A 16,347-nucleotide genomic window follows, 5' to 3' on the forward strand; every position below is an offset into this window, starting at 1 on the left:
ATCTGATTACATTTTCAAAAAAACATTGCATCTGATTACATTTTCAAAAATACAGTCATTCTCCTTGTCTCAGCTACCTTTTGGCCAAGCCGATAGGCAGATCAAGTGGGGCTATTGGAGCAATCAACATCCTGAATCTTTCAAGTCTTTGATAGTGACACAGTTTAAAAGGTGTATGGCACTGGCTTTGGTGCACTACCTGTAAGGAGAGGAAGTTCCAAGGGTTTCTGCTTAGATCTTCCTACCTTAATGATCCTTAGGTGACAAGTCAGGAAACCAACATGGTGGTTCTGCCTGGTACCAGTAGGTCTATTCCAACCAGACATTCAAGAACTTTCAAAATTCAAAGACTTTCTAAAACCTACTCTGATATAGTATTAAACTAGCACTCCATTTAACTCCGTAAGTCCCTACACTGGTAGATCATGAATGTGTTTCAGGTCCCCAAGGATTAACATTAATTCAATTTCTTGCCTGTAATTCCTCATGATCTTGTTTTTTTCTTCTTCCTCAACTCACAGTTATATTATGTTTGGATGAGGGTCCTTTGGGGAAACCTCAGAGGACTACTTACACTGTAGAACTACTTTACGCTGTAAGTAGAGAACTACTTACACCGTAGTATCACAAGGTGATATGGCAGCCTGCTCAAAGACACTCAGTCTCTCCTCTAGTCTCTGAACTGGCTTTGTCAGGGACTAGAGTGAAAGACCACAATTCCCTGCTGTGGTAACAAGGTGACAATAGTGACTGTTATTCAGATCTCAATCATTTCTGATCATATGTACTAGTTTATTTGAGTGCCCACAGATCAGTAAGATGCTGGATCCAACAGCCTCCCTGGACCACAGCATCTGATTTCTGCTCCATCCTGGCCACCATTTCAGTAACTGGACCCACATTGTCCAGGAAACACATACTACAGAGCTTTACAGAATCATTGTGTTTCCCTCATTATTGTGTTTCTTAATGTTCTGGGTCTTCCCGGGGACATAGAACAAGGTCATAATTGAGAAATATATCTCAACCTTCCTCTTTCTAAGCCTTTGGAGTCCCTCTTTCCAATTACACTAGAGAATTCAAGGCACCTTAACTTCAAAACTGAATTAGGCCGCAGGCAAGTCCAGGTTTCAGACCACTGAACAAGCAAACTGATAGTAAGCCCTCCAGTGGTCCATGGTAACACATCGACTGCAAAGTCTCTGAAATTGCACCCTTATCAATGAATGCAGTTTGATCCAACATTAGGAGCTGTCATCCTTGATAGCAAATACTTATCAGTCAGGTTTAGTCATGGGAAAGAAACCACCTTAGGTTTTTTAAGCATAAAGTGACTTAATAGAATAGACAGTGTTTTACATGTTAAAGGCACTGAAAGTGGGAAGGAGGGAGAAGAGAGATTTGGTAATGTGAGAAGCCACTCTCACCTGAGTGGGTTTTTGCTAGGGATGGGTGGCTTAAACAACAGGAATTTATTTTCTCACAGTCCTGGAGGCTACAAGTCTGAGATCAGGGTATCAGCAGAACTGGTTTTTCCTGAGACCTCTCTTCTTGCCTTGCATACAGCCATTGTATTAGTCTGGCTGTCCAGAAAAACTGAACCAATAAATGGATGGATGAAGAGATTTATTATAAAATATTGACTCATGAGGTCATGGAGGATGAGAAGTTCTAAGATCCATAGTCAGCAAGCTGGAGACCCAAGAAAGCTGATGTAGTGTAGCTCCAGTCCAAGTCCAGAGGTTTGAGAACCAGGAAGTGGACTGTGTCAGTTTTGGGCTGAGTTTGTGTCTGAAAGCAGAAGACTCAATGTCCCAGCTCAAAGACAGTCCGGCAGAGAGGGAATTCTCCCTCAGTTCCATCTTTTGTTCCATTCAGTCTTTAAACAAATCTGAAGGACCCACCCACACTGGGGAAGGGAATCTGCTTTACTCAGGTTACTGATTCAAATGTTAATCTCATCCAGAAACACAGTTCCTCACAGACACACCCAGAATAATATTTAACCATAATATTTGCCACATAAAATCAGCTATCAGAGCCATCTTCTCCCTGGGTCCTCACCTGGTCTACCCTTTGTACATACTTGGGCTCAAATTTCTTCCCCCCACCCCAACCCCTTACTAGGAATGGAATCCAGGGCCTCACACATTCTTGGAAAACACTCTACCCCTGAGCTAAACCTCCAACCTATTTCTGCTTCTTTTAAAAATACCAGTTAGATTAAGATAGGGCCCTCTCAAAGGTCTTCATTTCAACTTCATTTCAACCTCTTTAAAGACTGTCTCTGAACACAGTTAATTATGAGGTACCCAGTCTTAGAGGTTTGAGGGGAACAAGATTCAGCCCACAACCTCTAAAGGGGTCCACACTGGCCTGCTTCACTACCTACCTACTCCTACAGGATCCTGTAGAAGTACAAGTGACCCCCCAGGGAACCTGTCCTGCCACTCAAAGGCTTCTGGAATCCACACTCCTTTGATTCCTTGCTCCTCTATCTCCATGCTCCTGTGCCCTTCACCCAGGTGCTATGACTCCTGCCTCTGGCACTGAGGTCCTCAGAAGCCACACACAGTTCCTGCTGTCCCAGATGAGATCATCACAGGCTGTGACATGCTGGAACCCCTTTTGTGGCCACAAATACCTCTGCTGGAGATGCTGTCACTACCATAAACAGAATGGCTTTTCTTTCCTGTGGTGAGTAATCTTGCACAAATGCCTCCCTTGGTGGAACACTGCTACATGTCTACTGGGAACAGACTCTGGCATGCAGTCCCTGCAGCACAGGGAAGAACACAGAGGGCAGTCCTGCAACTGAGAACCGACCATGTGCCTGGCGTGGAGGCTTTTCTAATAATATGTGAGCAGATACCTGCAGGAACAGAGGGGCAACCCTGCAGATGCGGAAAGCAAAAACATTCTAAACCCAAGGGCTAAAAGTTGCAAATCCCTGAGGGGGGACCATGCTTGATTCATCTGAGGAATCCAAAAGGCAGTGTACCTGAAATGGAATGGACAAAGGAGAGTAGTATGAAATGAAAATAGAGAGGTGGTCAGGGCATCAGTTCCCAGAACATATATAATGTGAATGATAAAATAATGTGTACAAACCCAGGGAATTTTGAGAATAAAGGAAGTAATCCTATTAATGACTATAACTATAGTAATCCTATAATAACTATACAGGACGACAGGCATAAAATGAATTATCCCAGACTAACCAATGCATAGCCACTCTATGAGTCATTGTAAGGATTTTTTTTTCTTTTACACTGAATGACAAGGGAAGCCCTAGGAGAGTTTAAGAGCAGTGACATAATCTGACCTACATTCTGCAAGGAGCACTCTGACTTTTGTGTTAAGAATTGGCGATTGGTGGGGCAGGGGGAAGAATTGGTGATTGGGGCCAAGAATGAAAGCAGACAGAAGCCTACTTCGATCACTGATGTGTGAGATCACAGTGGCAGGAATAGGGGGATAGCCGTGAAAGTGATGAAAAGAGAGATTTATTGATGGATTGGATGGGGATGCAAGAAGAGAGAAATTGAGGATGGTGCCAAGGTGGTGACTCTGAACACAAAAGCCAGAGTGGCCCTCAGTCCCTGGGTTTCCCCTCTTCTCTTTCTACACTCACTCCCCTGGTGCCTACCCTCAATCCCATGGATTTAAATGCCTAACATTGCTGTCATACCCTGCCCCTGACACGCTACTCATGTAGAGCATCTCCAGACTCATATCCAATGGTCTTCCCCAGGTTTTCACTTGAATGACTAATAGACGGACTCAAGTAATTATATCCCTATGTGAACTGGGCTCCCTTCTACCTTTCTGAAAATGTTCCTGCTTTGGTCTTCCTCCATAACAGTTAATAGTCTTCCAACCCATTTCTTAGCCAGAAAATATCTTGACATGAGTCTTGATTTCTTTCTTTCACTCACACACTGCATTCAATCCACCAGCAATAACATTACCTCTACCTTAAAATACAATCCAAATCCAGCCATTTGACACCCTGTCTGCCACCTCCACCTGGTTCTTACACCACCCTACCTCACCCTGACTGCTTTCCTTAGTTCTCTGTTTGAGCCCGTTTTCTGGCTCTGCACAGGAAGTACAGCCCTTCTCTCAGCACACAAGTCTGTTACCCGCCACTCCTCCTCCTTCCTGGGTAGAACACACAGCCTTCTCCATCACGCACCATTCACTTTAGGCTAAAGGAACCAAAAAAGCCTTCTAAAACCATCAAAATGTAAAACTAGGTCTTCAAAGTTTTCTCAGCTCTCCTTGGACGGTGTGTTCACTTCTCTGCCTTGTAACTGGGTATTTCTTAGCCTGTCGTCTTCCCCTTAGCCTCTCAATCCTCACTGGACAGGACCCTGAAGTTGTCTCTCCCCCTTTCCTTTAGTATAGTAGAGAAGAGAAACAGATGCTATATGCAGACCTTCTAAAAGAAACCAGGTGGTATGGGATAACAGAAAGAAAATAGACTGGGGAGTGGGTCAGATAGACCCGGGATAGAACCCTAGCCAGTCATCATGTCTTTCAAAGTCTCATACCTTACATCAATAACACACTCCTCTCCCCCCACAAAAAAATGATACAAGCACAATACCTTCTTATCAAGGTTTTATGACATCGAATGCCTGGTTATACTGTTTCCTTGTTTCTGTTCTTACTCCCTCCACCCAGGATCTATTTATTTTCCCTTTCTTCTTGAATGGAGAGTCAACTTTATGTACACAAAGCTGAAGAAGTGGAAACCTAAGAAGATGGCCCACCTGTTTAGAATCCCAAACCTTACAAGCTAAGACTCTTAGGTTAAAACAGCAAATTGTGCCATTTGAGGCTACTCGATTCTTTGGGTTCACTCGAGTTGAGGAGACCTGGTATTACTCCCCTGTCTGTCCATAGAAGAGTGACAAGTTTCTCCTGCTGCCAAGGGTAATGAGATCTCTGAAATATAGTCACTCAGAGGGGAAATACAGTGTGGAGCTGATTTCGTTTGATAGGATACTTAAATCTCAGTGCCTGCAGAAACTGTTCTGTTGAAATAGGAGTGTTGGCTCATGCCATATTTTTATTTATGTAGTGTATTTTAGTACAGTAGAGAAGGAAAACACATGCTCTATGCAGACCTTCTAAAAGAAACCTAGTGTTAAACTGTGTTCCCCATTTTATACAAGGAAACAGGGAAGGAGTAGATAAACTTTTGTAAGGGAATAAAGATCCCTGAAAAATCAGGCTCCTGAAGCTCTTCATATGTGGAAAAATAAAATCGTAAATATAACCAGTGAATTGCAGGCAGACGAGGTGTTTGGAGATGGTTGGAGGTATTTGGAGGTGTTTGGAAGCCTAGTTTTATCAGAGAAGGACCCTAATTGCACCTGCAAAATATTCTCAGGGAAATGAGACAGATTAAACAAACTACCATTTGAGATCAGTTTTCTTCTTTTATAATCTTGTTCTACATGTTATTTATCCCTGATTGAATAATATAATAAATCTCTGGAGTTTTCAAAAATATAGTTTTCTGTTTTGTTTATAAAGAACAGTTTTTCAGACTTTGGTCTATGGGGCCAAGGTTACCCAACCATAAACCATAAACCAAGGTTTCCAAAGCCTGGCACCATCTCTTACCTATAGCCACAGCTCTGGAGAGGTGAATGCTCACCCCCAGTGGAATAAGTTCATGGTGTAGGAAAGGGACACATCATTCCCATCAGAGCTGATGACCATCAACAAGTTCATTGACTCAAATAATTGAGTCAAACCAAGAAGGAAGAAATTGCCATGCTAGCTTAGATGATTTGATATTTGACTGGAGTGGAGCCTTTTCATAGTCCTTGAACCAAATATATTCTAAGTTATCTTTCCAAATGCTGTGCAAGTGCCAATTAATCAGATATTTTTTATATTAGCAGTTAACAACTTCAAAGGACAGAGTACACCATGGGTACTAGAATGCACCACTCTTCACTCATACAGAACTTGACTTCCTTTTCTTTATTTAGAAGTTGATCTGGAGCAATGCAAAGTCTGTGTTTCCTATACTATATCAGTACCTATATTTTTGTATATGAAACATTTTTTTAAAATACTATCTCCATGTTTCTAGATACACTAAGACATACTCTACCACAATCTATGCAGGTAACAAAAACAGAAAAGTTGGGCTGGGGAGGTGGCTCAAGTGGTAGCGCGCTCGCCTGGCATGCGTGTGGCCCGGGTTTGATCCTCAGCACCACATACAAAGATGTTGTGTCCACCAAAAACTAAAAGATAAATATTAAAAAAAAAATTCTCTCTCTATCTCTCTCCTCACTCTCTCTCTCTTTAAAAAAAAAAAAAAAAAAACAGAAAAGTTTGCTAAGTATACCAATGGCAAACTGCACAGTATATTGGATGCCACATGCTTAGAATAAACAGGGTGGCTGTCATTTGGCTTCTATCTATTGTGTCAGGCAGAAACTCAGGTTTCACAAGTAGATGAAAAACCTGGATTGTTGTTATTTTTCAGAGTTTGTAAATGCTACTTAGTTTAAATAAACTGCTCAAGGCTCCTTGGTTTGCAGCCTCCAATTCAGCTAATTATTCTGGCATTGCTGAGATTCCCAAAGTTGGGGAGAGCTGTAGTTCCCGAGCAGCCACTGATGTGGTCAGCACAGGAGGACAAGGTTTAAGAGAAACATTATGAGTTCACCTTGATGCCACCAAGTTTAGGAGAGGAAATTAGGAGCAAAAGGACATTCTTCTGGGGAGCACGCCAATATGTAGGAGACAAATAAGGAAGAGGAGTGGAGAGTCAGAGTTAAGCCTGAGAAGTGGGAAACAAACCCAGAGAGAAGAAAATCAGACACCAAGAGAGAAGGGGTGAGGAGGGAATGGTGAGGTGAGGGGATGGGGAAGTGGTGCCAAGCCCCAGGTGAACCTTGAGGTGACTGAAGCTCCAGCTGGCAGCTTTACTGAAAGCCTGCAAGAAACCTAGAACCAGAACCACCCAGCTGAATCGCTCCCAAACTCCCGAACCTCGGAAAATGTGTGAGCAGCCAGCAACTGTCCGCTGTTGTGAACTGCTAAGTAGTTGAGAACTTTGTTACACAGCAATAGGTAACCCATACAGGAAGAGTCGTTCCAGTGGAGCAAGGGAGTGGAACCCAGGACACACTTAGACTAAATGGGGACTTAGACAAGAGGAAATGGAATAAGAAAATGTGGAGAACTCTTTCACAAAACTCTACTGGGAGGAATTGATGAGTGATTGACAAAAAAAAAAAAAAAACCAAGGATATGGCAAGAAGGAAGAGTTTTATTGTTTTTGTTCTTTAAAGGGAAGAACTTAATCTTGCTTTTATTTGGAGAAGGAAAAGCCAATAGAGAACAATAGTTTGGAGACAGAGACCACATAGAAATGTTGATGCATCAAGATTTCTTGCAAAGGCGGAGGAAGAAGAGACATTCTCCTGGAGATGAGCAAGGGACAGTGTGTGGGGGCACCTGAAACAGCAGGAGAGGAAGAAGCTGAACCCTATTGGCTCCAGCATGTGCAATTCTGTCTCCTGTTGGTTCTAGGCCATCTCTGTAAGCAAGCTGTCTCTGACCTGACTAATCTTTTCAGGAGCCAAGAACTTTTATGTGATCCCTATTCTCCACCCAGGGGGAAAAAATTAGGGACCTTGATTATCACACTGTAGGTAAGAGAAATTCACAATTTGGATAGTTTCAGTTATGTCCTAAGTATCTAATTTTACATGATCAGAGCTAGATGTGTTTAAGAGTGTAGGAGACAGATTCTTTTGGGGTGGTTGACTACTGCAAGTAGATTGATCGTCTATGAAGTCAAGTGATCATACTATAGCAGTACTTGCAGACACGTTTAAAGCAGCACGATTCACAATGGCCAAACTATGGAACCTGCCTTGGTGTCCATCAATGGATGAATGGATAAAGAAAATGTGGTATATGGAGTGGTATATAAATGTGATATATAAGACACAATGGAGTTTTATTCAACCATAAAGAGGAATGAAATTATGTTGTCTGCAGGAAAATGGATGGGATTTGAGAGCATTATATTAAGCAAAATAAACCAAACTCAGAAAGTTAAGGGGGTACTATGTTTTCCCTCATATGTGGAAACTAGAGAGGAAAAAGGAGAAGAAAGATGGGAGGTGTCATGAAAACTGAAAAGAGACAGTGGAGTAAAAGGATCAGGGAGTGAGAGGAGGGGAGGAAAAGAGTAAATACTGAGGAATTATATTGCTATATGGCGTGCAGGTACCAATGTGTAACAACGATTCCCACCATTGTGTATAATTATAATGCACCAATAAAAAATATGGAAAAAATGAGTTTCTGTGAGAATTATAATTAAGTCCTTTAGTAAAAATCCTGCACCTGTGATTTCAACCTCATCAGTTCAGGGTTAACAATTCTCTCCCAGGCTGACCTTTCCCTCCTCAGGGCCTTCACCAGGTGGGCGTTTTCCTCCACTGGCATGCTCTGCACCCTGCCCAGTCGCTGGGTTCTTCACGACCAAATGACAAGCAGTTCCACTTCATTTCCTGACACTGTCCACTGACTTTGACATCTTTTCCCTGATTCCCATAGCTTTTCTTTGTGCCTTATTAGTTCCTTAGATTATTGCCCCACTTATTCTGCCAACGTCTCTGACTCAGAGCTATGCCTCATTGACCTCAATGCTCTTAGTATTCAGAATAATGCCTGGCACATAATAATCTGATTATATGAGATACGCATGTAAAATGCATTTAACATAGTACTTGACACAAGGTAGGCTCTCCTTTAGCATTTGATTTCCCTTCTGTGGTTGGAAGGATGAATGGCTATACGAATAGACAGATGTAGGGACTGACCCACAGAAGAAGAAATTGGGCAGTTTTGCCTGTCCCTGGAACATGCAAGCAAGCACAATGCTGTCTACCTTAGGAATATGTTACTTCAATTTCGCATATCTATGGGGAACACTTGAAATGATTTCACTGAAGATCACTGTCAATTCTGACAGCTGTCATTCATCAGCAATTGGTTTTAAGGGCAGCCTGATAAAGAATATCTAGTCTCTCTGCAGTGCCAGTTCTTGGTTTCAGATACCGCTGTGGTTGGGTCTTTTCTACTCAGACCTGCCAAAATGAGGAAAAGACCCACAACCAACTGTACTGCTTAAGAAGCAAGACTATAAGAATTCAGAGAACTCTTCCCACAGAATTCGTCTTCATTAGCAACTCGGTGAGATCAATCATGCAGGTGTTCATTACAGGATAAAGCTCTGGTTAAATGCCATTCTGCCAAAATGTTATGTTAGTGCTGTTCACTTTCCTCAGGGACAAAGTCACTTGTGTTTATAGTTTTATTCTTATTGGACTTAGAAGAAGAAGGAAAGAGCAGGGGGTGCATGAATGTGCTCTTCCTTGACTTTATCTCTGTTTACCTTTCCTCATCTGGAAGACTGAAAATCAAGAACAGCCCAGGTCAAGGGGATCAAGAAGGCCCCTCGGCCTGCTTTCGATGTCATCCTTAGCCCAGTCTGAAGCTGTGTGACCAACTCAGCTCACTAAGTTTTTGAGAGAAAAACTGCAGCGATACATGGTTTTCTTGCTTGGAGTTTTCCCTCTGCATAGTTTCCTGGTAAAGCTGTGACAGTCCAAAATGGCTAATCTTGGGGGCTCCCAGGAGACAGCATAAGGTCATCTCAGTTGGATAACAGCTGATATATGGATCCGTTCTCACTCCCCAGACCCAGGTTCACTTTTACAACAATACAGGCACCTTGAGGATAAAAATGGCATGACAAGCAAGAGAGGCCGGGCTTCTTCTAGCACCTTCCTTCTTACCCCCACCCCAGGAAGCATCCACCGGCCTAGGCAGCCTCTCGCCCATTCAAAAGGCCACAAACTGGTCCTTTCAAAAAAGGCTCAATTAGCAAAGGAGCATTCGACTATTCTGGACGTCAGGCTGCAGCAGAGGGGAAAGGCAGGCTGGTCATCAGGACCACATTGTGGGCCATGACGGTTGCAAAAGTATTAACAATAAATTACACAGGAGGAAAGAGTTTGTCCCTCCTCCAATGCAGTTTGTCCCTCCTCTACGTTGGTAGACATCAGGGGAGCTTTGAAGGAGGAAAGGAGGCTGGCAACGGGTTCTAAAGAAGAATTTGGTTTTCAAAGTCTGAACGTTTTCTCTGATAAGAGAATGTTGATCCCTAGTGGGGGGGTGGGGTAGAGAAGAATGAAGGAACTTTGGATTGTGCAGAAGGGAGTGAGGGGAGGGGCTGTGGGGGTGGGAAGGACGGTGGAATGAGACAGACATCATTACCCTATACATGTATGACTACACTGCTGGTGTCACTCTGCACCATGTACAGCCAGAGGAAGGAGAAATCAGGCTCCATTGGTGCACGATGTGTCGAAATGCATTCTACTGTCATGTATCACTAATCAGAACAAATTTTTTAAAACTTTGTTAAAAGAATTTTGTTTTGCTGAGGAAAAGAAATGGGGAGTGGGAGACATTTCTGGTTTGTCTGGAAGAGGAACAAAGACTCAGAGGGGAGGATGGGTGCAGAATATTTATGTGACAAGAAGGAAGTAGAGAGTGGAGATGGGCCTCCTAGGATCAGAACCCAGTCACAGCGTGAGGCCTGCAGAGCCAGAGAGATTGTTCCTTTTTCTTCTCTGCCGCAGTGGGGCAGGGGGTCTTCCTGCGCTCTCCGTTGGTAGACTGCTGGTGCCTGTGGCTGAGTAGGAGGTTTCTGATGGGCATAGTGGACGTTCTTGGTTCCTCTGCTCCAGCCTCAGCCTTACTGGACCCAGGCACTGGGCCATCGTGATGGGGTCTTCTCAGCCCTCCTGCTCCAAACCCCACCCTTCTGGAGCCAAATTCTTGTCTGTGGGGGTCTTGGGCAGGAGGGAGTTTCCTGCCCTGCAGGCTCCCAGTGGATGCAGACCACTTCTTGGCATCCCCACAGGATTCTGATCCCAAGGGGGTTTCCTGCCCTCTCCACTGGGGCAGATAGCTTTTGCATCTACCCCTCCCGCAGCAGCAGCAGCGTAACTTTGTCTAGGACTCAGGACAATTTTATGACCTTCCTCCAGTAGCAGACAGCTAATGCTTGTCACTAGGCACAAGGCTCATGGAGGGAGTTGGTGAATTTTCTGTCCCTTCTCCAAAGAAATAATGTTTACTTCTCCCCCTTTCCCTGGGGCAGTATAACCAGGAACTGGGACTGGGGACAGGACAGATTCCTGAATCTCCTCCTTGCTGGTACCTGTTTTTCCTTATCCCCTCCCCTGGAGATAAAGGGGACCTTTATTTACTTGGGCCCTCAGAGAAGGCATAGGTGGGGGGTTCCTGTGCCTCCCCCCAAAACTCTTCCATTTTTAAACTTTTTATTATTAATTAATTAGTATCTGTTTATTTACTTATTTGGTACTGGGCACTGAACCATTGAGCTACATCCCCAGTCCTTTTAATTGTTTTATTTAAGAGAGGATCTTGCTAAGTTGCAGAGGCTGGCTTTGAACTTGCAATCTTCCTGCCCCAGCCTCCCAAGTTCCTGGGATTACCTGTGTGTGCCATAGCACCTGGCTTTGCACTATATTTGAGAAAGATCTGGAAGACGATGAGTTTTTATGACTGCACAATCAAGAGGGTCTTTCTTGGGTCTCATTTGTCTTGTAATCTACAGGTGGAGGTCTGGGTCAGAGGCTAAGATCTGATCCTGACTGGCCTGAGACTTTCCCAGACTTTCCCAGAGCATGAAAGTCCTGTGTCCCAGGGAATTTCTGTCCTGGGCAGATCAGGATGGTTGGTCATCCTTGTAGAGTCATTTGTGACCAAGGCTCCCAGGGGTTCTAAAGGCTCATGCAAGGCCCCACTCAGCTATTAAGAACTCATTCACTTTTTTCCTACTCTTATATCAGTTCCCTCTTCCTTCTGTACTTTGCCCAAAGTGAAATGGTTTATGTGCTGGGCTCACCTTTGGGAATCCTGCTCCTTGGTTGCTTTTCTATCTCAGTTCATTAAAGGGCTCTGCAATAGCCACGACTGTAAATTGGCTGGATATTTCTCATTGTTCGGCTTTCCGCACACTAAGTGGGAACAAAACAGCCCCTTTACTTTTACAGAATTGAACTGAGGCATTATGTTACAGTCCTCTCAGGAGGGCATGATAAGAAGCTGGACAAAACTGACCACTGCATTTGTTGTAAAGGTGTTCCCCACATCACAGTGAAGAAATGTATCATCAGCCTCAAAACCAGTCATAGTCAAAGTCTCAGGACAGGTACTTCCTTGGTTTTGTTTCGTTTGCGTTTGATTTTTAGTCTCATGAGCTCAGTAAGTTTACCTGGTTTCGTTTCTTTGAGGATTCAGCACCCAATCGACTCCTCGCTCTTAACCACGTCCGTAATCTCTGGCTGTGCACTTTTGCTCTCTCGCTTTACCTCTGATTTTATTAATTATTCCTATATTTGCATATCTCCACTCATCTATTGACAGTGCATTCGGTTATAAACCACCACAAAGAATATTTTGATAAAACAATGTCTAAAAGACAACTCATCACAAAGGAAAGTATTAATGAATGAATGAAATTTAATTGGTATTGACTTTCTAGTCAATATTGGAGAGAGAGAAAAAAAAAAAAGCATGCATCCCCATCTGGAAGGTGGCTTTGTCTGGAGCCCCTGGAGAAGAGGAAATGGCCGTGGGTAGGATGGATGCTCACTCCTCTGGATGCTCCCCTCTCCCTACTGACCTCATGGCACTGGATGGCGCCACACACTTCCCAGAACCATGACTTCACCTCTTTCTCATAACGGTCACTGCTATGCAAACTGAAAACCATCTTTACGAGGTGAGCTGACAGAAATACAGTTAAATTATTTATCGTGAGGCACAACCATATGGCTTGTGTTCAGCTTCTCCCTGAAAATGGAGCTCAAAGAAGAGTTCTCCCTCCCCCTCTCTCTCGCCCTCGGACCTCTTTTGCTGGAAGGGTAAGGAAAGGATCAGGTTCATGCAGTTTGGCCACAAGGAAAGGGGAGAGACCAACTCTGTTGGGCCGGGCCCTCTCCCGAGGCTCCTGCCTTACTTCATGGCCAGCCTTGCCGTGTGGGGCCCCCACAGAACTCCTCGCCTGTCTTCACTGCCCCGTGCTCCTCCTGCCACGTGGGAGGGGATACTGGACACCCCGCTCCCCACCAGCCTCTGACTGCAGCCTACAAAACCAAGCCTGGAACCCTGCAAACCCAGGAGCCAGCACAGCCTGGTGAGCACCTTAGCCCTCCCCACCCAGATACTTCAGTCACCCAAACTCCAAACTGAGGTCAGTGGGAAGAAATAAGGAACAAAACAAATGGAAGAGCCTGATAAGACCACAACTCAGTGAACTTGAGAGGGAGTGAACTTAGAAACGAACCTACTCTACAGGCTATGAAATCACCCCGGCCCCCCTATTGGCAGCTGGCTCCAGGCCTCTTTCTTTGATCAGAGGAGAGTGCGTATGCTGTAAAACCTTCAGCAGCCTTCTCAAGGAGGATCCGCTTTACTTTTGTTTTAACCCTGCATGTTTGCTGTGCCTGGACTTCTGCCCACAGGCTCTTAGGGAATCAAAAGCCGGGAAGGAAGGAAACGACTCTCCTTGAGTTCATCCTTCACACATCAAGGGCTGGCTGGCTGGCTGGTCTGCTTCTCGGTGAGATTGCCATGAGGTAACCTCTGAAAGCCAAGGCGGCCGGCAGCTGTAAAACCCCAGGTTTATTTATTTGTTCTTGGAAGAGTTTAAGCCAGTAAATCACTGTTTAGTTGCAAATTTTTCATTAGCCTTTTTTTTTTTTTAACCTTTTAGGATACAAGTGGAGTCAGGGAAGCTCTCGTGAAGTTAAGGTTGAGATAAGGGGAGTTTGTGAACAGAGACCTTTTCCTTACTGAACACATAGTTTGCCTCTAACAACCAGGGCAGGAAAACCACTCATTATGGCAAATATGTTCACGGCAAGGGCACAGGTTTGTTTTTAACCCTGCAGATTTGCTCTGCCTGGACTTCTGCCCACAGGCTTTTAGGGAATCAAAGGCTGGGAAGGAAGGAAATGACTCTCCTTGAGAGAGACACCCTCAGAGTGGCAGAAAGATCGCTCACAAGCAAGGGCAAGATAACAGGTGTGTCTGAATTGAGGTCCGGTACTATGATCTGGCTATTTTTCTCCTGAAAAAATAGCCAGATCACAGTTTTTATAGAAATCCAAGTGGCAGCCCCTAAAGGCCAAGCAGCTTGTCTAGTTCAACAATATCCTCAGAGCAGCCGGTGTAGCTCAGTGGTAGCACACACTTCTCACACACTTGGTATGTGTGTGCGCCGAAAAAGAAATAAAAACTTAAGAATATTTTCCTCCCACCCACTAATGTTTTGCATTTAGTAAATATCTAATAAGTGAACATTGAATGAGTGTGTTCAGACCCTGGAGCCTCTGCTGAATCTCTCTTGTGAAAGTTTTCTGTATTTAAGAGAAAAAAAACTTCTGATCTTCCACGGGACAAAATGAGATTGCTGCCCAGACCACTGTGAACCCTGGGGATGCAGGTTTCATGCAGGGTTTACATTTGTTTTAACCTTGCATATTTTCATACCAAGGTGTCAACGTCTCCAGCTATGAGCCCAAGGGGTGGGGCTAGCTGATGTTGAAGGGCTGCTTCAGCTTTTTAAGTCTAAATTCTGAAAAACAAATAAAACACAGCATCTTCTGCAAAATCAGCAGAAAACAATTTCTCCATGAAAGCGTCTTCGACAAGAACAAGACAGAGTACCTTATTAGCTGAGACATCATTGTAGTATTTTCACCAAAAGAACTGTGGAAACCTCCATTGGCTTTATTATATTTATTTTTATTGTATTTTTTGCTTTCCATTTTTAGGAGAGATGGGGAGAAATACCTCTAAGAATGAGCATACATTCAGACTTCATTATTATATTTAATCCATATTTCTATTCTAGTCCTAAACAAATAAATCTGGAGTTAAAAACAATGGCCCTACAATACTGACAATAACTCAATTATCCAGAGAAAATTTCAGATTACATGGAGTTTGTTCTATATTACATATTACATTAAGAAGATATGTAATAATGCTAACTTGGAATGGCAGTAAGATAGGAATTTTGTGGGGATTTACACCCAAATAACGTAAATCACCTAAATGAGTCAGGATCATGGACCTGAATAACATTTTGGAAAAGTGCCCTCTTGTGGCAAAAATATGGAATTGCCACATAGCAGTTTTGTCCTGATATCAAAAGTACTAGAGGAAGGGTAGCTGTGATTTATCGGGCATTTAATACATTTCAGGGACTGTCCTGGGTTTTTCCTGGAAAAAAGATAAAGGATTTAATAAAGGAAGTGTCAAGGTATAAGAGAATTAGAAGTCTTTTATTTCAAGTGAGCTCAAGCTGTCATTTATCTCAGTGAGTTCTATGGTTCAGATCTTGAGTAGCCCCAGTAGGCCCATGTGCTAGGGGCTTGGTCCCTAGCTTGGCACCACTGGGTGTAGTAACTCAAGGAGATGGGGCTTAGTGGAAGGTCTTTGGGTCACTGGTGCTATGCTTTCCAAGGGATTATGGGAACTCAGTCTCTTTCCTTATTTTGCTTCTTGGTCAGGAGGTGAGCCTTAGTACCTTACCACATGCTCCTCCCTAGAGCCTCACCACAGTCTCAAAGCGATGGCACCAGGCAATCATAGACTAACATCCCTGAAACTATGTGCCAAAATAAACTTCTCCCCTCTCTTTTTAAAAATGTTTCAGTGCTAAGGATCAAAGTAAGGCCTTCCACATGTGTTAGCACTCTTCTACTGAGCTACACCCCAGCCTAACTTTTACTCTTTATAAGTTGATTTATCTGAGGTATTTGTTATAGTGACAGAAGACTTCACACAGTTTTCTCCCTTGTGTATACCTGAAAACAGCATATTTTCTCACTCCTTTATTTATTGTACTTCCTTGGAATTCTGAACTGTGATCAAGAAACCTTGTAAGTCATACTTCATTTCCTGCTCACAGTTCCCTAATTTCAGGTTAGCAAAAATGAAAAGAGAAGACCCCCAAAAAGAAAGCCACACACACACACAAAAAAAAAACTGGTACAGGAGATGGAGAGAAATACAACTTAATACATTATAAAAACCTCCAGAAGTCCCAGGATCTTTAATTCAAACAAATTTACTTAACATCTGTGACTTGAGAGGCATTTAATGAACAGGAAAACACGTATTTATATCACTACAATTTGTATTTTTCAGTTACCTACTCTATCGCCAGCTCTTTCAAGTTCTCTA

Source organism: Marmota flaviventris, chromosome 14, assembly GCF_047511675.1.
Source record: "Marmota flaviventris isolate mMarFla1 chromosome 14, mMarFla1.hap1, whole genome shotgun sequence".
Taxonomy (NCBI): Eukaryota; Metazoa; Chordata; class Mammalia; order Rodentia; family Sciuridae; genus Marmota; species Marmota flaviventris.